At 35.6% G+C, this 26,720-nt stretch overlaps 1 long non-coding RNA gene across 1 annotated transcript in view; it reads left to right on the top strand.

Moving 5' to 3' along the window:
- LOC149559967 (uncharacterized) overlaps positions 1-7,147 on the top strand; it is a 7,187-nt gene extending 40 nt beyond the window's left edge. Inside the window, exons 1-2 of the long non-coding RNA XR_016363644.1 lie at positions 1-208; positions 6,832-7,147. The exon at positions 1-208 is cut by the window's left edge and continues 40 nt beyond it. This is a non-coding gene — a long non-coding RNA (uncharacterized LOC149559967). The remainder of the gene's footprint in view (positions 209-6,831) is intronic.
- Positions 7,148-26,720: the final 19,573 nt, after the last annotated feature.

Raw genomic sequence — 26,720 nt, 5'->3', positions numbered from 1 at the left:
AGGAATGAACTAGCGGTACTCGCTGAAAATTACCAAATTCGAGTTATCGGTGGAGTTATCAGCAGCAAGGATGGTTTTCATGGTGAGGGGAAAATCACTACATAAGGATTTATGTTGAGCAGTTCTGCGTGGAATCATATTTTGTGCCCTGCAAGCAATCTTCTTCAACAATTCTGCCCATGCCATGTAGCTGCCACGATTAATCCTGGTATGTCTGTAAGTTATGCCTCATCTCCTTTTCATTTTGCTTCAATCTTTGTAAAGAGTTTAGAAATTTTTAGGGTTTCTTAGTTTATCTGTTTCCTACTCTTTTTATCTGCAAGGTATCTCCTATACAGTGTGGAATCCCAACTGAGAGGCATTACTAGAGTTTTTTACCTTGGCATCCACCAAGCCAGCGCCTCCTTCAGTACTATCCTCCGCTTTTGTTGAAAGAAGAACATGAACAATCTTATACTTAGTACTAACTGTTTTCCCACATTTTAATCACCTTTCTTTGTCACTCACAGAACCAACATGGTGTAGATTCTTAGAAGATTGTCTGTCAGACCTATAGAAAAATTGGGGTTTTTTTCACAATACGGGTTTTGATGCAGACCAATGTAGGGTGCGTTGGAACATTGAGTAGTAGAGCCCCGATATTGCCTAGGGCATGAAATGGCCATCTGACAAAGAGGCCAAAGGAGATTGGACTAGGGGATTAGAGTCACGTTTTCAACTATGCCATAGACGAAACCGCTGAGCTAATGCTTTAGCCACCAAGCTGAGGGATAAACTTATATAGGCCTGTGATAAAACCTTAACTGCAAAACTTGGTGCGTAGCAAAATCCATGAATAATACTACCAATAGTAGCTGGATTTCATTCTCCTTCTGACCCCATTTAGCAGTAGTAGCTGGGGTTAGGGATCCTCCTCATGAGTCGTGTGGACAGCCAGCTTCCAGTAGTTTTTGTAATTCGTAGGCCTCTTCCCACATGCCTCGTTGAAGTATCACTTATCACAGCCATAGAGAAAGTGGAGGGAGCCCATTCTATACTATTATGCTCTTAAAGTCTGATGGTTCTCTATGTATCATGGAGGTCCTTGGTAGTTTTCATTTTAGGTTCTTGAACCATGAGGTCACTTTCTTTGGCGTGTGTATCAGCATTGTTGCTTGTCTCCAAACTTTTCTGTTCTCGTGTATTCTACATTTTGATTAGTGTTGTCTCCTTGGATTTCTTTATTATTGTTCGGGTGTTACATTGATTCAATATATTCTAACATTAAAAATGACATTTCATAATTTTTTTGTCAAAACTTTGTTAAACATGCTTCCAATACAAACACTACCCTGCTCCTTGTGAAGGCGCTGTATGCTTTAATTGATTTTTGGGAATACAGTTACTCCCATCTCTTAGGAAGATTAGAAAATTTCCCCATCTATATGCACTGTGTCTCTTATCTTGTTTGAGAGGAAAGTCTGATTTTGTTTTGAGAGGCGTTACTTGCAACCTTATGTTCCGATGCTTTTACTCTAAAAAAACAATCATGGTATCATTTCCCTGCTTCTACAGGATGGATTTACCCTTTGGTCTATTAATGTTGGAATTGAATCAGTTTTTCTTTCCCCCCTAGTGATAGAGATGACAGTAGTGAAAAAGATAGTTAGCAATACTTCGTTACCAGTATAGAAAACTCTTTGGCAATAAAATGTAATAATAGAAAGTTAACCATTTTCAAATTGCAATCAGATCAACCGTGATAGGACTGTATCAATAAGAAATTAATTTAGAAGAATCCCCTGCTCAACAATCTTTAAAGGCCATTGTGTATGAGAAAATTTCTGGTACAGTGTTAGAGAGAGTGGGAAACTGTACTACTAAGTATAGAAGAATTGAAAATTAGATACAGAATTTTTTTATTGAAGTCCATTAATAGATATACCAGGAAAAATAGATATAGTATAAAATTATTGAAGCCCATTAATGGATATACTAGTCAAGAGTAACTGAATCAATCCACTGACTTATTAAAGTGCCAAAACTATGGAAAGGAAAATTCATTTGACAAACGTAGAAAGAAATATTTGTCGTGTTTGCTTCCATTGACAAAGAATGGTCAAATTACAGTTTCTGTTTGAGTCTTTGTGCTATCTAGTCCTCCAGTGGGCACATATGTTCTTCAACTTCTGAAGATTGTTTGTTCTTGTGAACAAATGGGTTATCATATTGATCTTATGAGACTGAGCAGCAATGACGGTGTTGTAGATGGATTTTCAAACAAAACATTTTCTTACCCATCTCTATACTAAGTCGTGGCTGGTGGCATTAACTGCCAAAAGATGCCTCCAGTACATGATCCCCCCCTACTGGCTGAGGCATAGATGTGTATGCATTTTATTGACGAAATTTTTCCTCTGCCATGTAGAGTACCTTGGTGTTTTGAGGATTTTCCAGACTCTGCATGCATCACTGTTTCTTGACAATTTTATTGGCATCATCCAAGTGCTTCTCAATCCAGTTTTCCAGAAGGTACTATGTTGAACCATTAGAGGATGACATGCTGCTATGCCAAATTTGAAGGAATTTGTCATTCCCTTATGCCCTCTGAATGTCTAAACAATGGAACTACAGATACATACATCGTGATTATTTATTAAACTATCCACAGATTCACAAATCTGCCTCACACAGGCCTCACTTACAGATTCAATTGTCCCTACAAACACAAAAGATGTCTTATGTTGCTGCAATGAAGCATTAGCAATACAAGGAGTTAAAAAAAGTAGAAACAAAGTTTACATATTTGTTCCCTATTGAAATGAAAAATGTTTATTCGAGGTAGGCAACAATAGAACACTCAAACCTAGCAGTGACATTTTTCTTGAATTATCTCAATTTTTTATCTTCTCCAAATATCAAGAGACAGCAGATAAAGGAAGATAAAGAGAAGAATAATTGTCTGTTACCATTGCACTTCTTACATAGCGTCATTTTTCTTTCTTTATCCTCTTTGTTTTCTTCATAAGAATAAGTTGTGTATGCTTAAATTGACATTGCCATCTAAAATATTCTAAAGACTACTTTAGTGTGAACTGAATCTACTTCAAGTTCAAACCTAATGTATTTTTTGGCTCACTAAAATGTTAATACACTTGGACTGCAGATCCCCTGATAGCCTCTGCCTGGATTGGGTAGCCTTATTTCGGTTCAGAAATGACGTCTTCCCTCTGTTTTCTGTGTTTTCCCCCTTTTTTGGTTTCCATTTGGTCTTCTACAAATTTCACTAACTTCCTTAGATTGAAAACTTTATGTTCATTTGGACTTGAAGATCCAATTCGTTAAAATCTTAATGTGCATTTGGACCTGCAGACCTGATTCATTATTTGTGAAGGAAAATAGGCCTAACCAAAAGGTCTTTACAAATTGTGACAAGGTAAATGGAAGGTTTTTGTGTCTATAAAATTATTTTCAGGAAGGTCTCTACTTTAATTTGAGGATGGTCATACATCACAACTTTAACACCTTTATAGCTCAATTTTAACTGTCATTGGCTTCTCAAGCCCTTCTAACTACTTTCTGACAAACCACCAAGCTATTCGTAGAACAAAAAATTGAAGCCTAAACTCTTTCTCTACATAGTCTTGCTAAGCCCTTTTGCAACTTCCTTTATTCCTTTATTTCACATGCTTTTCCAGCTCTTGTTTCCTTATAGCCTCTGATAGATCCCCTGATAGCCTCTGCCTGGATTGGGTAGCCTTATTTCGGTTCAGAAATGACGTCTTCCCTCTGTTTTCTGTGTTTTCCCCCTTTTTTGGTTTCCATTTGGTCTTCTACAAATTTCACTAACTTCCTTAGATTGAAAACTTTATGTTCATTTGGACTTGAAGACCCAATTCGTTAAAATCTTAATGTGCATTTGGACCTGCAGACCTGATTCATTATTTGTGAAGGAAAATAGGCCTAACCAAAAGGTCTTTACAAATTGTGACAAGGTAAATGGAAGGTTTTTGTGTCTATAAAATTATTTTCAGGAAGGTCTATACTTTAATTTGAGGATGGTCATACATCACAACTTTAACACCTTTATAGCTCAATTTTAACCTGTCATTGGCTTCTCAAGCCCTTCTAACTACTTTCTGACAAACCACCAAGCTATTTGTAGAACAAAAAATTGAAGCCTAAACTCTTTCTCTACATAGTCTTGCTAAGCCCTTTTGCAACTTCCTTTATTCCTTTATTTCACATGCTTTTCCAGCTCTTGTTTCTTCTCTCTTTCTGGATGCTCTCTCTATTCCCTTTTGTGCATTTGCCAATCGGTGTTGTGATGGATGCTATTTGACAATTTTTTCACACAGTTTCACAATAATAATATGCTATTTCTATAATAGTATGAAATTTAAGAATGTTGGAATATTGTAAGGAAACCCATGTATTACTACTGAAGATATTCACCTTCCCTTGGTACTTAACAATGCCAAATCAACACAATAATAATATGCTATTTTTATAATATTATGAAATGTAAGAAAGTTGAAACATTATAAGGAAACCTGCATTACTACTGAAGAAATTCCGCCTACCCTTGGTACTTAACAATGTCAAATCAACCCACGATGATCTCAATATTGGCAGGTTGTTGACATGCTTTTGTTAGGAAGGGATGTATATGCACAGACTTTGAATTCAAGTTTCCCACTACAATTCATTATACGTGAGGCCAAAACATACCAAAACTCAAACAAAATACAAACTCTAGGAGCTACTTTCTGATTTACCTTCCATGTAGAGAATGTTTAATTGGATATAACTTTTCAGGCTGCTCCTGTAGCTTTTGGGGGATGCGTAGGTTGGGGAATAAACCCTTAGGGGGACCGATGATTGGCACACACACTTTGATTGCCTTCAAGCAAGTGATAGATCAATTGCACATGTAGATTCAATTTTCCAGTAAAAATCTGATCTTGGCCCATATGCAGGACCCCGGTGCCATTCAAATTACCTAAATAAATCCTCAACATATTTCCCTAATCACTTGAAGCCCAAATACAAACCCATTTTACATGCATGCTTAAAGCTCTGCTTAAGCCAAAAATAATTGTCTTCCCATGAGTTTGAAGGACTCTAACTTGAAAATAGCCCCTGAAATTCAAAATGTTGCCTGCAATGATAATAGTTTTGGCCAACAATCACACATATTATCCCGTGGACTTGCCCATTGACTTTCATAAATGAATAGTAAAATAAAATACAAAAGAAAATGGAAGACTACACCGTAAACCTTTTGTTTGCAAAGATCTAGTGTTGGAGATGAAGCTTTTGAAGGGCGAGTGGTTGATCTAGGCAACAACCACGAGTACTGTATAAATGCTTGATCAATTACTCATGGCGGTCATTCTAGCCTTACATCTATCTACTCATGGAAGATGCCAGCATGCCATAACAGTGGGACATTGGTATCAAGAAGCATAAATTCAACAGTTCATCATGTGTTATGTAGCTTCAAACACTAGGCTTCTCTTTGGAATCCCCAAATTCTAGTCACTTGGAGAGCTCATCTTAAGACTCTGCTATTTCCCATATTTAGTTCTAAAACTTTAAAGTTGAATTGTCCTGGGGAGAAGGATGTTTGATAATTTGTTAACATTTATTAGGATGCATGCTCTCTTTTTTCTTAGTACCTAGAATAACCAAAATTGAGAAAAGATTAAGGTGGAAAAATCAACAGGTGAGTAGTTTTTGAAACATTGTTTTAGATATTATTGTTTGTGTTTCTATAATCTTCTCACTTCATGTTAAGTCATATTTTAATGGTTTAGACTTCAATCAAGTGGTGAGTGATGGTACTTGTGGTGAGTAAACATGTCTGCTGGAAGTGATCATGATGTGAATCGTAAGGAAACTTATGTTATAATGGAAGTCATCTGATTTTTTGGATTCAATGTTTACTTATTTTTTCCCTTAGTGCTTTTAATCCTTCTTGGATATGATATTGTTACAACAGAACATCATCTTTGGCGCAATACATGACCATAGGGAATGAGCATGGTATCAACTTATGAATAAATGGCAAAGCCTACACAACGAAGCTATCTTTTCTGATTCTATTTCTTTCATAGATGCATCTGCTCTTTCCTATAGCACACAAAATATATTTCAAGTTTTACCATTTTTACTAGAATCCTTATGCATACATCATCATAAGTTTTTTTTGGCAATATAATACAAATAATGAACTAGGAAGCAAACATAGTTGCACACAATTATTAATCTAAAAGAAATACTTTCAGGCAAAGCAGATATTACTGCCCAGCAAGATAAGCATGCAATTCCTTTCATATTAAAATGATGAAATGAAATCACAAAATTATGCACCCTAATGTTTTGCTGAATCTAAAAGAGGGAACATTTCTAAGTAACAAGTTTCAAACTGTCAACTCGCCCTATAGATGAATAGTTTTTAAACATTGGGTCTTTTATTCTAAATTCCACCTTGGTTATTATCAATGGTGGTTTCTTCATTTTTTTATAGTGTACATGAGTTATTCCTTCCTTATTATTGCCCCTTTTCATTGTTTGCATGGGTGCTCTGAGATATTCCATTCACCATCTTCAATAGAAATACACCAACTTCTGTATATAATTTTGATTCATTTGTAGAGCATGCATCATGATCTTAATGTTGGAAAACAAAACAAAGTACGTTGGACTCCAATTTAGTTTGTCTATAATGATTGGCTTTGATAATTGCTTTGGAGTCTTCTAGCACCTTTATAGATATACAAATCAATGTGAACATATTTTTTCGTATTTTACATGTTGTATATCCACAACTAAAACTCCTATCTGTAGGACTCATCGAACAAATTGGATAGGTTAGAAATGGAGGCGGTACAAGAAATACTTCTGGAGCCTAACCAACTCAAAGACCCAAAAAAAATGGAGCTCTTGTACTGCTTTGTAATGAAATGGAATCTGCCTAAATGTAACTAGCTTACACCATGCCTCCTTCTCAGATGTAAACATATTTTCTGCAGAAACCATACAATTGATTATTTTTCATTCTTGTATGTTGAAGGACCCACTTTGTGGCAAATGTTCAATTAAAATGTCATTTCAGTTTAGTGACAGTATATTCACGAATCTATTCTATTAGATTTGTTCCTCACGAGTATCGTTATCTTTGATGCTTCTATATCATAGAATTTTGAAAATGATGCTGTTAACTGTACTATTCACTTTCACATCAATTTTCTTTAAGTTCACATGCTTTAATCAAATTCATGTTTAAACAAAAATATTCTAAAAGATATAAGAATAAATAGTGATATGTAAAAACATGAACTGGCATGAACATACACCATTAACATAAATCTGAAACACTATAGAAAATAGAATAGATGACTGAAAATGACAGAAATTTGAGAAAAATCTTGGCGTTAAAACCCCCATAGGGGAAAATCCGGAAGAAAGGAATTTTATTAAAAAGCTCTTCGAAAATCATTACAGTTGACAAAACTTTTAATAATTTATCAGAGATTACTTATCTCAGACAATAATACTTTTCTAATAACTCAGAAAGACTTTCAACAGTCCAACATCAATGGTGTGTAAACATCAAACAGGGCACAGTACTAATATATGTTATTAGTATTATAATATTTTGGCCTAGATACTAAGTTTTATGATGGTTTCTTGTAAAATTAATTAGAATAGGTTTCCCTCCTTGAATTTTTTTGTGTTCCAATGAATCAAGCTATGATATCTCTTGAATGTTCATGTTATTTAATGTGTAGTTATAATAATAGTAATAATGGTAAGGACAATGTTATGAATCTGATTAGGTATCTCCCCAATGATCTAAACTATACATCTTACACATAGTGTAAATCAGCATAATAATCCATCTCTGCTATGATTTGTATGATAATCTACATATGGAGCATTACTGGCAATAATGCTTTAAGTTATAAATCTCAGATATGAAGATTTGAGCAGAGCTAAGAATGGATAAGGGTGTTGTCTTTATTAATAAATGTCTGAGTTTCTATTTTATTTGTTTCATAGACATATAGTTGCATAGAAGGCTGAAGTAACCCCCAATTATATTATGTCTCCTATATTCATTATGCTGATGTGCTGATATATATCTTGTGATTGAGAGAATGAGAAGTTTTTCCTGATTTGATTCTACCTGCAGCACTTTAAATATCTGATTTGTAAATGCTCAGTTTTACCCTTGTTTGGTTTGATTATCCAAATGAAGCAATTTTTCCTAGAGAATATGTTGTTACCTCTACAAACAGTTGCGGATCTTCTTTTCTAGCTACGTAGGTTGATTGGAAGTACGTAATACTCTGCCCCTTCTAATAGTTAGTGTACTGATCATGAATAAAAAAAAAATTATAAACTCTGTATTATCAGAAAATGAATAGGAATCTGAAAGTTACATATTATTGCTGCTTATTTCCATGGTGTTCATGTTTCCTTTTTTTTGAACTCTTCTAATTGTTCGATCCTCTTCACTCCTCTTTTACAATCAATTGTGTTATGCACTACCTTTTAAAGGTCCACGATATTATCCATAGCCTATCTTTTGTTTCCTTTCTCCATTATCCACTACATTTGTTCACTACTCGGACGTATCTTTTCTTTCTTACTTTCTTACATTTTGGTGGCTGTATATGCCAACTCAATAATATATGCTAATTTTTATTTCATGGCTAAAATGCTAAGAAGAGTCATCACCTTAGTAAAACTTTTTGTTCATGCCCTCATGACTTTATAAGTCACTGGTTCAACTAGACCATATAGTTTTAATATCTGATATTATAGTGAAATTCTCATATATCTTTTGCCAGTTTGGTTGACTGTGATAATCGACTGCTTCATTGTGTTGACTGTATATAAGTATAATGTTCATCAGGTGCTACTACTGTTGATTCAATAGTCCAATGTGCTTTCCCTTTTTAGATCTAATTGTATAGGGTCAATTGTAGTAGACAAGTATAAATTGGATATTTTAAGAAATACACATTATTAAGAAACAAATTTATAATGTTGAAATCAATGATTTAGCCAGAAAGCCCCAGCTTTCTAGAGGCACTACAATATTTGCCTGTGATTTGCAGTATGACAAAATACCCAAAAATAATCTTTGAAGGTACCTAGAAGTACATGGTGCCTTAGTTTAGTAATAAAAACTATATACAGTACCTTAGATGACAACCTGTAACAGGTCTACTGCCAAAAATTGAAAAACATAATAATGTATTGTTTTCTAGTTGCTTTGGTGGTTCTATTCTCTATACTAGGCTTTGGATACATCCTAATGTACATCCAGGTGATATCCTGGAGGATTATGAACCATAGAAGGCCAAACTTTGATCCGTTTTCCTCATTATTTCAAGGATGTTTCATGTTGATCACTAATTCTAGATTAAACTTTATGTTTTCCTCTGATAAAATATCTTCTGGAATTCAATGGTGGGATATTTGAGGTAAATGATTTATCTCACCATATGTCAGTGATTCCATTATAGTGCCTTTGCCAATCTCTAAGAATTTTAATTTTTACTGATCCTAGAAGTGTTGGAGTTGACAGTAAGAAGTCAAAAAATGCATTTTTTTTTACCTATGATAAGAAACCAGGACAAATTTTACACAAAATATTTATCCAGGAAGTAGAAGTAGCAACTTCTTACTCCTTTCTCTGGCTAAATGTTGTTTCAAAAAGCTGAGAGAGAGAATACATATTGATCAGCCTATTGCAGTTTGTTGCAACCAATTAAACTCTTGCAACTCAGCTACTGACTAAAACAATAGTTGTTAGTCCTATAACTTACCGAATACTTCAATTCTCACTCTTGTTCTACCTCTAACAGATATTGCCTTGATGATTTGTGGATATTTGCAACGGTGCTCAATTTGAAGCAGGCATTTCATGTAGATCAAGGAATACCCATAGGTGCCTAGATGTTTATTGTCATATTCTATATTTAGATATTATGGAAGTACACGTTAGATAGGGGACCAGTTGAGAATTCTGTACACATGGAAACCGTGCCTAATTTAATCTATACAAATGGAAATGTGGCTCAATCAGTTGTAAGTTCTTTTCATTATTGGAGTTTTTTATGCTTGTTCCTCAGTTGAAAGCATGAGAAACTTGTCTATATGTAACAGACAAATTTAGGTTTAATGGTTATTATTGGTTTTGATTTGATCCTCTTGTTGTTGAATTTGCATAATGGTGATAGAAGTTGTAGTGGAAAGATGTTGAGGCTCATAGCATAGGGGTTTTATGGCATCTCTATTTTAATGGCATATTTGGTGACATTGTCATAATATATGACTTTTCTGATCACCATCAGTATAAACTTTAAACATGGCCAACTGTCACTCAAGGCAGTGCACTTATATAGTCCATCAAACAATAATCTCTTGCAGTTGCCAATGGTATAAATAAATCAGTGCTAACACCTCCATTGTACTATCATGTCAATTTATACGAGAAAATTTCCTTTCACGAGATATCAACTATATTCATTATATTAATGTTTCTTTTATTGCTGATGACTCCTTTTGATTTGGGACTACTCAATGAGTGCATTAACTCCTATAGCTGCACGTTACCACTACAATAGCATGCTGCCCTAGTGCTATCATCACTGATGCAGCAATGAATTCATTGTATTTCATAAGCTTACTGCTATAGAATTTCCTTAACATATTTCTCAAACTAATATTTAGATTGATCACTATGATTCAAGTAACATTGATTTTGGTTTATCGCAACATACTTGTACCCCTTTGCCTTTGCAAAACAACATGCCTACTTGATTTCCATGACCATTATTTTTAGACATTATCTTTGCTATGTCGTTAGTGTTGATGGTTAGATTATTCTTTTCTATAGCACATGACTGCATATGTATTTCAGTTTGATGTTCAATGCCACTATTTGTTGATGGTTCCATTGTCATTGTTTCTTTTGCATAATGTCACTGATAGTCATATGCATAATTGTACTCTCTCTATTATGAGTTGTTACCTTGATGTCTTCTTACCATAATAATGAATTATTCTTCATTGTTTTAGAGTTGCTAAAGTGATGAACTATTCTTTGTTATTTTAGAGTTTCAAAGTCCACTATTTTGATGAACTATACTCTTATGTCCTTTATGGCCTTGTACTCCTATTATAGAAGCATACCTTTGTCGAAAAGAGAACCAATTTTCCCATTTATATTTTTTTCATGTTTTCTTTGTAGGTTATTGTTTTCTTTGTGGAGATTGAATTGGGATATATTAGTGATATCAAAGGCTTAAGCAAGAAACTCAAGTAATATGGAGAAAATGAAAGGCTTTAGTGACATCCAATTGGTGATGGAGAAAAAGAAGCACATGTAGGAATCAAGAGGATTAAAATTGAGGTGAAAGTTGTTGGCTCATGATTTAACAGTTTTGTAAATAACCAAGAAACCAGACCAATGCATCTAAGGCTAGCAACTTCTTATGATGGATACACTTTATTGCAATCTTGGGCCAACTATAAGGCATAACTCCTCCTTCACTTCAGGCTCTGCAAGACCTAGGTAGGTTAACTTTGAGGTTCTGAAATATGGTACCATTGCAATTAAACATAAATCTGAATCTATTTACTGCAGATGAAAACCTTTATATCTTCTAATGGCTTATGAAATGACACAAATCTACAATAGCTAAATGCAAATCTATGAATCTCAGAAGCTGAGTGAGGGCATTACATTTAGGTCTTTCAACATGAAAGGTGAAAACACTTTTGATTAATAATGTTGAATTTAGCAAAATCTTAGATATGTAGTAGTAAGACCTAATGATCTTGTAAACTGATCAATGCCTTAACCATTGGGCAAATCTATGAATAAAAAACACACATATGGATATCTGATACCTATTTGTAGCTTCAGATATCTGATCTATCCATTTAACTTGTAAATGGACATCTATGCTCAATCTGAACCTCATTCTTACATGATATCCCCATTAGCAAACTTGCAACCCTGTTGATTCCCTAAAGAATTTACATAACCTCTTGGGTTATAAGTAACAATGAACTAACATACATCCTTAAGAGACTGCAATTACAACTTAAGCTCTATGTCAAAGATTGTAAAACATTTAAAATTAGCCGATAAAGGAGACGAGATTCAAGATGAAACTCAACTTGTTGTTCTTTGTATTAGCTTGCTTGAAACTATACATTCATATGCATGAAATGAAAACACAGAAAACACCTAACAGATCTGAACTATTTGTATTACCCTTCTTAATGTTGTTCATACAAGAGAGAATAAGCTGAAAGAATGTGGTTTCACAGTAAAACATTGGAACCTTGCTGATATTACCTAGAGAAAACTGCCAACAACCTTGCAAAAGAGAAGGAGGAAGAAATATATAGTAGAAGAGTTCATTCCCGGATCTGATCTGAACATGACATCTGTCCCTTCAGAATTCAATCTTTTGCAACTGAAAAACCTCTCTCTTCTGTCTACCATTTTGATTTGACATGGTTTCCATCATCATCCTATAACTGATTTGCAAATATCTTTGCTGAAATGATGAAAACTTTTGTTTGCCAAAATATCTGAAAGCTTAATGAAAATGCTAGTGAAATTGAGTTTTTACTGAGTGAATCTGATTAGAATTTGACCTTAACTGCATTTTCACTACCTTTTAGCCACATTCAGGTCATTACCTTACTAGAAAACAGTTATGAACTTTGATACCTTAATGTAGTTGCAAAATAAGAAACCGAGACAAAACCTCGAAAAACCTGAACACACTACTTCCTATGCAAAAACTAACCTCAAAATCGAAAAGTTCGTCTTCTCCAAATTTCGGCGATATATAATATCGCTATATTTGCTTACCAGACACCTCCAGAATCTCAGTTTGAAAAAATGTCCCCCCTTGTTATAAAACCTTGGTCTGCAACTTCAAAAAATTAAATTTTTGAAAAATTTAAACTAATCTAAAGTTTTCACTTTAGATTAAATGCCCTTTGAATTTAAAATGATTGAATGTACATTTTTGAGAAAATATATTAAAAAATTTATCTTTTCAAACATTTCATATTTTTACCTCTCCTTCAATTTGGGTCAGCAAGCTTTGATCAACTTTTTGCCTCGTGGCGGCCTCTGATTGGTTGACCTGCCACCTCATCGCCATGTGGCGCTCACTCGCTTGCCCGCATTTCTTAATGACCTTGCAACTCCATTTTGTGGGCAAGCGCTAGTCGTCGGATCTCGCCACGTGGCAAAATTCGACGGCTCCATCTCAAGCTCTTGCAGATCTCCATGGTGCCACTTGTCACTTTACGACTTGCTCGACAGATGCCATGTGTCTCCTCGCAATTGGCTGCTGGGTCCACCTCATTTCTTTGTCGCAAGTATGCCATGTCACTTAGGAGCGGGGCCTGCTGCCACGTGGCAACAACTCGCTTTCTCGCATTACAGTTAGCCAACAGGGTGCTGACTGTGCATGCGGTAATGCGCCTACGCGACACGTGTTCATCGTGCCAAGTTAGCATCCTAGAATCCACGCCCAGCTAGAATCTCCTCTGCCACGTCGTCGATGATGTCATCACTTCGTCAGCGTCTTCATTCAAAATTTTGTTGCGTTTTGCACTAGCTATCCTCCATCTGACGTCAGTGGGGTTGGGTCCACTATGCAAGTGCTGCCTTTAAAAGGCGATGTCCTAAGACACTATGTATTTGCAAAGAATTGTATTTAAACAATTTAAAACTACCCACCTGGTGCATGTGATTTCCTTTGTTTTCAACGTTGGTTCTTTCTTTAACCGACTTCTTTGACTGCGTTTTGAATGCCTCCGAGCATGGACATCCTTTTCCTTTTATGCGCAGGAGCTTCTTCAATATGTGCTTGATGCTTTGGTCTTTAAATTGCGAATTACTTTCAACAACCACCCCTGCTCGGCGTGATGTCTGCCTCTTCTTGTCGCGGCTTTTGTGGTTTTTTCTTTTGCATGGGCGTTTTTCATGAGGCTCCCTTCCTCTCTTTCTTTGGAGGTTCAAATCCTTTTATAATTGTGTGTTTAGTCTTTCATTCTCTAGCATTTGGCGCCTTCAACTACGTGTGGAGTTCTCGGGTTATGCTCTTCAACGGTTTATGATATGAGACAGCTGGTTGTGAACCTTGAGAAGACTCGGGTTATGCTCTTCAACGGTCTGAAGACTTCACATCTCCATTTTCACTTCCAGGTTCGGGAAGTTGAGATTACATCATCTTACACATACCTTGGGGTTAAGTTTTCTGGATCTCGTTTCAGCATGAGATTAGCTATTTAGCCTCGGATCAGTAAAGGGTTGGGTCCCCTTGCCATGCTCGAGAGACAGTGCTTCAGACACCACTTTCAAGATACATCGTCTAAGCTATCCCTCCTGGATTCCTTAGTAAGACCCACAGTGCTCTATGGTTCGGTGGTTTGGGGTCCTCTTTTAGACTCGGATTGGGCCAAGATCGAGAGTATCCAGATTATGCTCCTCCGTCGGATTATCAGATGTCACGGTTCTACCCCCCACAACATTATTTTGGCCGAGTTTGGTGCTCACCCATTCAAACTTGCAGCCATTTTTGATTTGATCTGGTTTCTCCACCGTCTTTGTGGCTTTGCTAACTCGGAGGAAGGCCAACACAGATACCCTCATTTAGCATACTGCTCTTTAGTTGCTATTGCTAACTTCGATCTTGCCACTAGAGCTTGCGGTTGGTATGCTCAGGCTACTATCCTACTGAGTTCAGTGGGGATCGACATTGATCATCTTCCTCCCTACCAGTTCTCATTGGATGCCCTTGCTCATCTACTCCCTTCTCTGCAGGAGTTGAACGAGCATGTCAGACTTGACATTTACAAGAAGTATATCACACGGACTTGGGTGGATCCTCCAGGGGGACTACGTCCAAGGATGGCTTTCTACGCTAAGCACTTCTTAGTTATCCGAGATGGGATTATTGTACGCCTTGAGTACTTACATAGATACTGGACTCACGCCCTGCGTATCTCCCTTGGCTCCTTTAGGGTGGGCTCGCACAAATTCCGGATTCAGGTCGATCACCATATTGCTAGAGAGGATTGGGTGTGTACACTTTGTACCTTAGCAGAGGCAGAATCTGAGATTCATTTTCTTTTCAGATGCCCCATATACTACAAGATTAGAGGGAGATTTTACTGTGTGTTTAGAGATTGCAGATCCCTCTCGGTTTTTTTCAGGTACACAAATCAGCGTTGCATTGCACTCTATTTCCGCGAGTCCTTACAGCTTCGTGACCATACTTTACAGCTTTCATTTCTTAGGAGTCAGACCCAGGCACAGTTTATTACAACCTTCTTCTCGCCCTTAACTCCAGCTCGGGGTGTGAAGCGACCGTACAGTTTCCCTAGCACAGGCGGTTCCAGAAGTAGCACTCAACTTCATCACAGTGCTTCTGGTAGCCGCACAGATCAGTCACTGTTGGACTTTTTCCCTATGGAGACAGATACTTAATCTTTTCCATGATGTTTCCTGCTTTTTTCTTCTTTTGTTGTGCTTGTTCTTTCTTTTTTTGGACACCGTTTGGTGTTCCGTTTGTTTGCTTTTTCCTTGTTGTAAGCTTCCAGTCCCATAGACCCACGTTGTGGTCTTTTGTTGGACATTAATAAATTTATCTTATCTTATCTTATCTTATCTCCCTTTAAAACTACGGCCATTTCTGCTTGCATACCCTACATTCTTTGGCTTCTTAAAACTCTTTGCTTGCTCACAACATACCCCTGCTCTCCTTGGGCAGCGACTTTCCTTGCTAGCATGGCAACCATTTATTTAGGGCAGGGTCTTTTTATTCACTGCGGCTTCATCATTTAAAAAAAATGCCTCCTTACAGACATGTAGGTATTCGCATGATGAGATTCGTGATTTGCTACAGTAACCGGTTGCTCTGCTACCTTAGCAAGGCGCCAACTTAGTTTACCATTCCCTTCATATTTGTACATTCCCTCATCATCTGAAGCTTGAGAATTGGTGTACTTTGTGTCTCCTAGATACATAGACTGATCAACAAACACAGTCCCTCCATTGATTTTTTAAAAAAAAGTTTGACCAATGAGGAGATTTGTAACTTACATTTGGTTGTTGCAAAGATAGCATTGACTCTTTTCTATTAAATTGAAAATTTACACCAGCGTCATCTTTTAAAGCTTCCATCTCATCCTCGGATTCATGGTCATAATATTGAGGGGAATCTTTATTCCTTGGCACAAATTCTCCATATGAAAGCTTGATCGGCCCTAGTGTTTTAGGTGTAGAACCTTGATTCTTGTAGTACCTTTTATCGGTACCCTTTTCATATTCATCGTCTTCATCAAAGTCATGAGTCTGTCTCTGATTGCTTCTGTAGCAAGCATACCCAGGTTGGGTATCCTCAGTTCCAAGACTTCTAGTTGGTGTCAATGTAGTTTGATCACTGGCTCTTTCAGAGTTATTCTTCTCAACATTAGAGATATTCTTCTCAAAATAATCTTCATAATTACTATAATCATCAAATACAGGCTGGGCATCTTTAATGGAGGAAGATTGTTCACTCGAATTCGACATCCCTCTGGAAATAGACCTCTCAAATTGGGATTCAACCCCACCTATGTTCATCTGTTGATGATCTGGTTTTCTGTCATTTGAGAGAGAGTTGAATTCATGCTCTGCTTGACCATCATTGTCCTCATTTAAGTGCTCATGATTATATTTATCCACATAAGACCTTTAATCTTTGACCAAACAACTTCATCCCCAGAAAGTTCAACAGCTACCTGTGCAGCAACTGCATAATGTAACACCTTACAGAGGTCTTGTGAATTCAAGTAAATGATTTCCTTTTCTCATGCAAAACCAATCTAATCTTTTTTACAAATATTTTTACTCGTGTGACCCCTAACCTGCATGAATATCCTTTGTGCCTCCATTTCATAGATAGCATCCTGTCTTTCCAGTAAGAATTTTGTTACTTCCACAAAAAATTTCCTTGCAATCAGAGCTCGACAGATTTGGCTTGCAACCACCTCCCTTAAAATAGAGAAGGTGAGTATGATTTGAAACTCGTAAAATGAAAGCTTTACAAATGCTTAATCATTATTTGATAGATGAGGTTAGGCGAAAAATTCATGCAAGGTCTTTGCCAAAACTTGCCAACAAATGCTAGTGTCTCACATTCTTTTGGAGAAGAAGTCTTCATGTTACTGATTCAAAACAAATTCGACCACCGAACAATCATTTAAAATTGATTTTACCATTATTTTGCAAACTGTCAAATTAATGCCAGAGGGCCCTTTGACTGGCCTTAAAAATTGATCTAAACACCTGACCGGGCTTTAGAATCTGGCACATTGAATCTCTATTCCGCACACTTTTACCCTGTTGAATCTCGTCTCATGACAACTCTGGGGTCAAAAGATATTTGCTGTCAAAGTTGACCTCTCAGAACTGCTTGCAAGAAAACATGTCAGAAAATGATAAATTGGGTTTGGATTTGGCTTGGAAAATTGGGCAAACGGACACATGGGAGAACGAAAATCGGATCATTGGTTCCTTGTCACTAGGAGAGTATAAATTTGGAATTTGGGCTCATGACGAATAACAGGACGCAAATGGCGATCAGTCAAAGTAGGCTACTTGGAATTGCTGACTAGAAATAATGATAGAAAATCATTTTTTGCAAATGGATCTGACCTAGAAAAGTGTGCAGATAGATTCGTCATGACTTGCAAGTTGACACACTTAAAGTATTTTCAGAGTACAACACAGTAGTACAGCCCATTCGATCTGACCTACCACAGATTAGGAGTTATGACATCACGAACAGGGGTACTGACAAATCTGCAAATGCTGATACTAGTAAAAAAATAGAAATTGCATTTGGAATCGCGTTTGAAAATTGATCAAACGGATTCGTCATAAGTTGAAACTTGAAATATAACAAGTCTCTAATGTTTATAATGCAACGCAAAAGGAAATTCAACATCTTAGTCAACTGGGTCAAAGTGATAACATGTCAAACATGGCTTCTCAGAATTATGTGCAAAGTGCATCAGCATGAAAACAATAACTGACCAACTTTGAGAGATTCAAAACCTAGTCAAACGGACTTGAAATGACTCGAAATCTGAAACATAGGCTCTCAGATATGGGCACTAGACACTCCCAAAGCGGTGAGTCATGAAACATTTTTGAGCGCGAGATATTCACATGCAAACATAGCCTCCTGTTGCTTTTTGACATTTAGGTGAAAATGCAAAAATGACAATTACTCAAAATAGGACTTCACGGATTGGCTCAGAATGATAGTTTAACTTCATTGAACATGTGGACACATTGAATGGAAGGTGTTAGAAACGTTAAACATCTCATGGGGCTCAAAAGTACAGTTGGGTACATGTGCATCAAAAAGCATTTATAGGGCTTGATTTCTCAATGGTGCTCAAAATTGACCATGCAATTTTTAGCGCCAACAAAAGTGAAGCAAGAAACTCAAGTAAGCAGAACCTTACCAGGAACAATAGATGAATCATGTATGGATGTGTTTGAAACAAGTGATTGTTCTGAGGAAAATTTGTCTCCATTTAAGGATGTTAATACGAGTGTCATAGCTACAATCCAACATGTCCCAAGAACTAGAAAGACTTCTCGAACCTCTATTAGGATTTCTCAACCTGTAGGGAGAAGGTAAACATAATACATATTTCTACACTAAACGTAGACCTCTAGCGGTATAATTTTGTTTCTACTATTTTTTTTGTTTATAAGAAGAGTGGTTTATAAATCAATTAAAATGACAATGGAAGAAGAGCGGTTAATATATCAATGTACCCCTCATTATATATTATATATATTCAAATGTTGATTAATTTGCCTTTGATATTGGTTAGAAATTATTAGTTGTTTGGTTTTGTTTGAAGTATCAACACAGAGAAATAGGAGCACTAACATCATCCGCACTTGTCTCGTACTTTGACCATATAAAATCTTCAAATGTCTTTGTAGAGATTGTTCCTAGTCTTTTAAGTAAGTCTTCCAACATTTCTTTCAACAAAGTCTATTATTTCCTCGTATATTTCTAAAATTTTAACCAAGGAGCTTCTCATAACACAAGAAACCATCATTTCATAATGACAGATGTGATATGTATTCCTCATGTTGTTCCCAATCAGACAAGAATAGCCTAACCAAACTTATTATGATCTATCTAGAAAAAATACAGTGTCAAGTCTCACAATTCTTGCATCACACCTCATAAACCCCATCAACTAGCTCTCAAGGTTATGTTGAGCCGTAGTGGCCAAGAATGTCTCCTCTTCTAGCTCAATAAACTTCGTGCCCAACAATATCTTAAATAGCTTAATGCTCTCTTGGAGTTGTTTGGAGTTTGGTAGATTCATGGGTAGTGAGCTTTTCGACACAGACTTCCATACGTTGGGCCACATAATATCTTCTCAAGACTACTGCTCACCCATGCACCATATTTGTTTAGGCATAAACTGTGTGAATGCTTTCAGTCATGAATTACTATCATTGTCTCAAGTGAGTTTATGCATTATTGATGCTTGTCTGAAATTATGTAGGTCAGTGATCGTTACAATGACCACAAATGCTGCTAGAGGTCGGAGAATATGGACACTGTCAAATCTGCTTATAAAATTGATGGCCAAAATCCTAGCACAGATGTTGCTGCTAAAACAACTACAGCTACATCCCTAGTGTTTTGTAGAATGAGCCCTTCCTATTTTAAGAGGCTTATTTGCACTTCCATCATGGTAAATTTTAGCAGCTTTATGAATTCAATCTTACTAAATTGTATTTTTTGTTAGAGTAGATCATCAACCTCCCTATTATAGATTTTTGATTTCACTAATAAGCATTGAGGATCTTATAGTAACTTGCTTAAGTTTGCAGTCTGTCCATTCTCTTGCTCTTCTTCGGGGTTAGAGGTAAAAAGTAAATATATGTGGTTTTCAGATTATACTACAACAAAATATTAGTTGAATTGATTTTCTTGGGTTTCTCTTAGGATGAATTGTTGCAGGGAGCTAGGTGGATATATAAAGCAATAAAATGTGACAAATATTTGATCTACATTCAAGAAAACGAATAGAGTTTCGGAGCTCATGGATCAGATAATATATTTGGTTGGTTCAATGAGCATGTTGGAATCGAAGTCATTTTATCAAAGCTAAAAAAACTTGAAGTTTTGGGTATTAATATATTTTAAATTTTCATTGCCAGTAATTTTCTATCTTATATTATTTAAAATGAAGCTAATTATGTAGATGCTTAAGTACAAATTGTTTTCATGGATTGACTACAATTGGGTATGCATTTTTTTTTGTAGGAGTTCTTGATTTTGAAAGTGCTCTTCAAGACTACAAATATCACACTGATAACTTTATCTTCTCTACTGTTCCTGGAACATAAGCTTTTGGAACTAAATACACACTAGGTTAGTTAAAAATTACTTTATTTGACTAAATGAATTCTACTATTGTGATAGAAACTCAAAAACCAAAAGCTAGTGTTTATAGCCTGTCAAAACCATTCACATACATCGGTCTCCAAATAGGAATGGCATTGCTCGACTTAAATTAACAAGTTTTTGGTATAAATTGCTCATAGTTTTAAGTCGATCAATGATGAATCCAAACAAGTAACACAATCCCTATCTTTCTTCAGCCACACATTCTTCTTCTTGCAGTCTTGTATTTTTTCTTGCTATGCATTCTTTTGTCTTATTTTTCCTCTATTTTCATCTTCCCACATACACAGTCCATAGGCATTGGGTTATTTTCCCTCTTGCTACACCCTTCTTAGCTATTTTCTTCCTCCTCACATCTCCCTATCATTACCCACAGCCCCAATTCTCTTTCTTGTTCGCAACAGCTTCCCTAATTTCTAATGCACTTCCCTCTTTTAAAAAAAATTCTTCCATTCGACTTCCCTAATGCGATTCACTTCTACTTGATTCGTATTGTCATGTTTAGAATTGGAGTTGAATGGTCTTTTTGGAATGTAGCGATTTACAATTGCTTGTCTTTGCTTCCACATTAGATGTACATTTGTACCAGATCAGTTGTAGCTAAAATCTTTCTGTTTTTGTAAGTGCATACCCATTTTCAAAGCCTCACGTGTGTTCAACACACGTAAAGAACATACTTATAGAGGTTTTTTAAAATTAGAATTCATTTTTATAAAAACTTTAAAAATCTTGTAATCAACATTTCAAAAATAATAATTAAAAAAAAAAATCATTAAACTTTTAAGAATCATGGCTCCTGCTCCTGTTCGAATTGCTGGGTCTCTCGCTCCGTTTTGAAATGCTAGATCTCTCGCTTATGGCGTTCACGCCTCTTCTCTTGCTACGAAATTTGGTGCCCCTGCTCTAGGCGTTCCCGTGTCTTCATCCTTCGTTGCAGTGTCTGCTCCGGGTGGTTGTGATGTTGGGTGGTTTGCGGAAGGGGTTGCCCTGCATTCGGCTTTTGTTCCTAGTGGGGTTAAGGCTTCCTATGCCCCTCGCTCAGCTCCTAGGTCACCTCCTTGTTCCGGGGGTAGGTCTTTTGTAGACATGGCTACCTTCGAAGCCGGCGTGCATGACACTCCCCCTCATGCAGTTTCATCTAAACCCCCTCTTCTGATGCCTGTAAGTGCTTTAAAACCATTCAAGGTTTCTCTTGACCCAAATTCTATTGAAGATATTTTTCATACGACTGAAGAGCTTTCCTCTTTGGCTGCCATATTTTGCTTTCGAGGTTACTGGCCCTCTTTTGTTGATCTACATGTCTGGATCTCCAAGAACTGGATGCCACTTATAGATAACAATGTCCACATCTTCCCGTGTGCAAAAGGTTTTTTTATAGCTACATTTCAAAGTTCCAATGACAGGTAGATTATTTTGTGTCACAATAAATTTTCTTGGCTGGGCAGATTTCTACTTATGGCCAAACCATGGCATATGGATTTTGATCCACTCACAGAATCCTTTAATAAGTTCCCTATCTTGGTCTCGCTTCCTAATCTTCCGTTACATCTTTGGCAAGATTCGATTTTTGAAACTATTGGAAATGCTATAGGCGATTTCTTATAGGTGGATGCTGACACTTCGGATATTCTCCATTTGACCTATGCACACTTTCTTGTAGACTTGGATGTTTCTAAGTGCCTTCCTGAGGCAATTTGCTTGGATTCCTCGAGGGGTTCTTGGACACAATTATTGGATTTCGAGGGTATCCCTTTTCGTTACAAGAATTGTCTCTTGATGGGTCACATTGCTGCTCATTGTGTTGTTGGGAGATCCAAATCTAGGCGACCACCTTCTTGGTGGTCAAGGGCCTCCTCTGAGCACTACATGGTTAAACAGCCTTGGGTTGCTCCTATGGATTCTGTGACTGAGGCTAGTGTCCGTTCTAAGCCGGTGGTTGAGGTGGTTGCTTTGGTGGAACATTCCTTGAATGTTCCTACGGATTTTGTGGCTGAGGATAGCATTCATTTCGAGCTGCTGGTTGAGGTGGATGCTTTGGTCTCTTCCCCTGTTTTGGATGTTCCTCCTAGGGGCCAAAACTTGTTTGATTCTCATAGGGAGTTTGCTGCGGCTTTTGCGTCCCCTGGATTCCATGGATTTTTGTCTTCTGAGGATTGGGTTGCTGAGGCAGCGAAGTTCCAGGATGGTTGGATTGCAGTTAAAAGGAAGAAGACTAAGTCTTTTGCTCCCCCTTTAGATATGATCCTTCGGTCGTGAAAGGGAAACTTCAAATCAAAAGGAAAATCCTATGTTCCATTTTGCTGACTGGTTTTATTGAGATGGTAAATTGGATGCGTTTCTAGTTTGCTGGATACTGGTTTGGGTGGTTTTTCAAGTTGCTTTGCTCCAGTCTGTGGACTGTCCAGGTTCCATATTTTTTATGGTTGTTTTTTCTGGTCACATCTTGTTGGTCACAGGTCCCTGTAAAACTCGGTTTAGTTGTTTTAGCTGGTTTCAGGTCTTTTTAAAACCTGGTTGTGCTTAATGGTTTATCTTTCTCTTTGATGTAAAGGGTTTCAAGGCCCCTTCAAAACTTGCTTTTACTTTAATCTAAAATATTTGAAATCATGCTTTATAGTCTACAATTAAAACAAATTTAAGTCCCATTTAATTTGTTCAAACAATTGTGTGACGAATGAACAACCTTGAGTGCGAGATTTAAATGTGCCAAACCTAGCACCATCTATCCACATGCAAGTTCAACTCATCACCAATGTTCGTACTCATTGAATTAACTTGTTTTTCTCCCTTCTTGTAGATCATATTTGCAAAACCTTAGGCTTCTATTTTTCCTTATTTTAAAATGTGCTAGCTCAATGGACAAGCACCTGCATTATAAATAGGGGATGGTGGTTCAAATCCATTGTGCCTTAACATGAATTAATTAATTATATTTTAGTTTATATTAAATAATATGATTTTATTAATTTGTTAGTTTGTACCATCTTTTGTCTAATCATCTTACAAAAGACAATGAGTGAGATTAAAGACATAATAGTTTCTATAAAGACAAAATTAAAATTGTATCTAAGAGACAATTTTAGTGTTGTTCTTTATTGTCTTTATAAGACAATAATTTATGACAATAGTTTAAGACACTCACTTAAAGACAATATGTAAGACAATACACAACTTTTGTTTTGTCTCAAATTACAACAATTCACTTATAAATTGTCTCCAATATTGTCTTAAAACCCCCCTTCATGTTGTGGTGATCTAAACATATATCTTATGTCATCCTGATTATCCTACTAAAGTAGAGAATGTCTTACATAGTCAGATTATATATAGAAATTCATTTTTCACATAGCTCAGTTATACATCCTAGTTCATTGAGCACATCTACATCTACTACCCTCAACCTTCACTCTATGAGTACACCCTTAATTAACATGTTGGTTATTAAGATAATAATTATTTTCTACTTGTGTTCTCACTTTTTAAAATTTTTCCGTAGCATTTACATTTGCATGTTTGTTATTATGGTTTTAAAAGAGATTATGAAAAAATTCATTTCTTTCCTACATTTGATTTATTTACCTTTAGTTCTCTTGACATAGTTTTTGTAGTTGTGAAGTTTTCTAGTTTACATCTGTATTAAAAGAATAAGAAAAATATTTTGCAATGTCCCTTGATTGGGCTTAGTCCAAATTATCATAGATTAGGGACCATACTATCTATAATGATCATTAAATTCGAGATAATAATTTATTTATTTATAGTTTATCCTTATTATTTATTTATTAAAATTTATTTTCGGTGATTTTGTTTCCTATTTTGAAAAGTGTATATCAAATATTTCATGTAATTGGACATTTGCACATGGCATCTATAATGTTATGTAATAAACCTTGCATGCAATTTTTTTGGGGCTCTACTTAAAAACTCCTCTATATAGAGTGGACACAAAAATCAAATATTCTATTGAATTTACCTTCAAAGCACTAGCCACACTTTTCTTACGCTAACATACTTTTATGTGATTTATAGTTGACAAAAATACTCTAAATGAGAAGAAAGAATGGTGTAAGACAATTAGTTCTTATTTCTTTTAAACAATTCCCCTGAAATGGAAGTGTACTTAATTACAATAAAACTTAGTATATTAACATATTTAAATATAGAACTCTAAAAAATATTTGTTTAATGAAGAATAATGAACTTTCTTATCAATTCTCATGGCCTATCAACCCCAAAATGAGCATGAAGTTAACAAAATGAGAGGTTGGCTTCCACTATTGTGATTAATGTGATTTATCTTTGTAATGTTGTAACCATTCAATGAAGCTACTCCCCTAAAAGAAAACCTCATCAAAGATAGTGTAATGTTTGATCATCTTCAATGCATATTCTTTAAACTTCTCAAGGCTTTCTATTTACATGTCATTCATGAGTTTATCTTCCAGTGTATTTATTGTCGTTTCTAAATGACCTCAAAAGTAAAATTCCTTAGCTAACCAAAAAAAATTGTGTAAGGCTTTTTCCCTCTATTATTGTAAATGTGATTTTAAAAAAATCAATATTTCATCCTACATTGACAGATAGATTCCATTGATCCCATGTCTAGAATCTATTTAGCAATAGGTTGCAATGTACAAGGATTCACAAGTTTCTTGTATACATTGCTAACATTGTATTTTTGGATTTGAATTCATTGAAAAATATGCGCTTCTCTAACATCCCAACTATTTTATTCTAATTAATTCAAATTTAATTATACAATAATATGGGTTAACATACCTCCTCCCACAATTTAGTGTAGTAATATTCCAATGTCTTGATCATTTACTATCTTCCCAATATTTCTCACGCAACCAAGTTCAATAACATTTCCTAAAAGAATAAAATATAGATGCATAGCCTCTAAGAATATAGGGAATATTGACTCTTCTAAATCAATAACACTTTTATTTCAATATGATTATCCAGGACCCATATATAAAGATTGAAAGCACTCTCTCATTGTTCAAAGTTATCTCATTCTCATTAAGCAACAATGAAATTATAATAAAAATATATACACAATTATATTATTTCAATTGTACATGTTTATTACTTTTTAACATTTTCTCATGTATAGTAAAATTCATTAATATTTTCCCTTCATAATTCAACATATCCCTTGCACTTCTCATATGTGCAAGTGCTAGTTTTAAATGGAGTACTATATTTCACTACCTCTATGAAAGATAATAGTTATTGTTAATTAAGTTTTAAAGATAATTTTATTGATAATGGTTTTAGTTAAGAATTCAATTGTAACTGGTTATATGTCCATTACTAAATTAGTTTTATTAGTTGTATAAATAAAATATCAACGTTATTCAATAAACATTAGATTCCATGGTTTCAATATCTTTCATTGTGTATTGATGATCTGTAGATCATCATAATATTTAATTTGCTTGTTTGAATTTGTGAAATACCGTTAATTATTTCGAGAGGCATTCTATACAATCACAACACAATCCCCAGCCAAAATAGATTCTTCATCAATAAAAAATAAATGGGAGTGGTTACACACTAATTTAATTAAAAATGATTTTATAAATGCATTTTATTTCGTCATGGCCATGTCGCACTTTATAAAATAATAAAACAAAAATAGTGTGACATAATAGGCCCCAAAATAATAGGGTGACATATGGCCATCCCAAAATAATAGTGTGACATAGTCATCCTGAAATAAAAGATAAAATAACAAAATAGAAATGTATTCTCCAAATAATTATTGACATGACCATCCAACAATAATAAGATGACACATGACATCATATTCATATAAAGAGAGGTCAACAAATGTAATGGTATGAGAGAAAAAAACCTTTCTTTTATACCATGGTCAACTGATTGTATCCTCACCAAAAAAAACATGACCATAGGAATATAAAATGATGCTAATACAGGTTGAATTCAAATAAACACAGGTGATGCAAGAAAGATGAAACAATTTCTTCCTCAACTGTTCTGAAGACTTGATTTGAATTTATGTTTGGCATGCAAACATATTAAAGAAGGACGAGGCCTACAATGCGGATGAATTTTTGGGCGCAAATTTCTCTTTTATTTTGTTAGTTGATAGCGTTTGACGGGAATAATTAGGAATAACTTCTGGAAACCCTTTCTTTTCCAATTTTGACTCAAATT

The sequence above is a fragment of the Cupressus sempervirens genome, chromosome 4 (genome assembly GCF_028749045.1).
Source record: "Cupressus sempervirens isolate cs-2001-9-10 chromosome 4, ASM2874904v1, whole genome shotgun sequence".
Taxonomy (NCBI): Eukaryota; Viridiplantae; Streptophyta; class Pinopsida; order Cupressales; family Cupressaceae; genus Cupressus; species Cupressus sempervirens.
The sequence above is the reverse complement of the archived record's forward strand: the minus strand, read 5'-3'. Positions and strand labels throughout refer to the sequence as shown.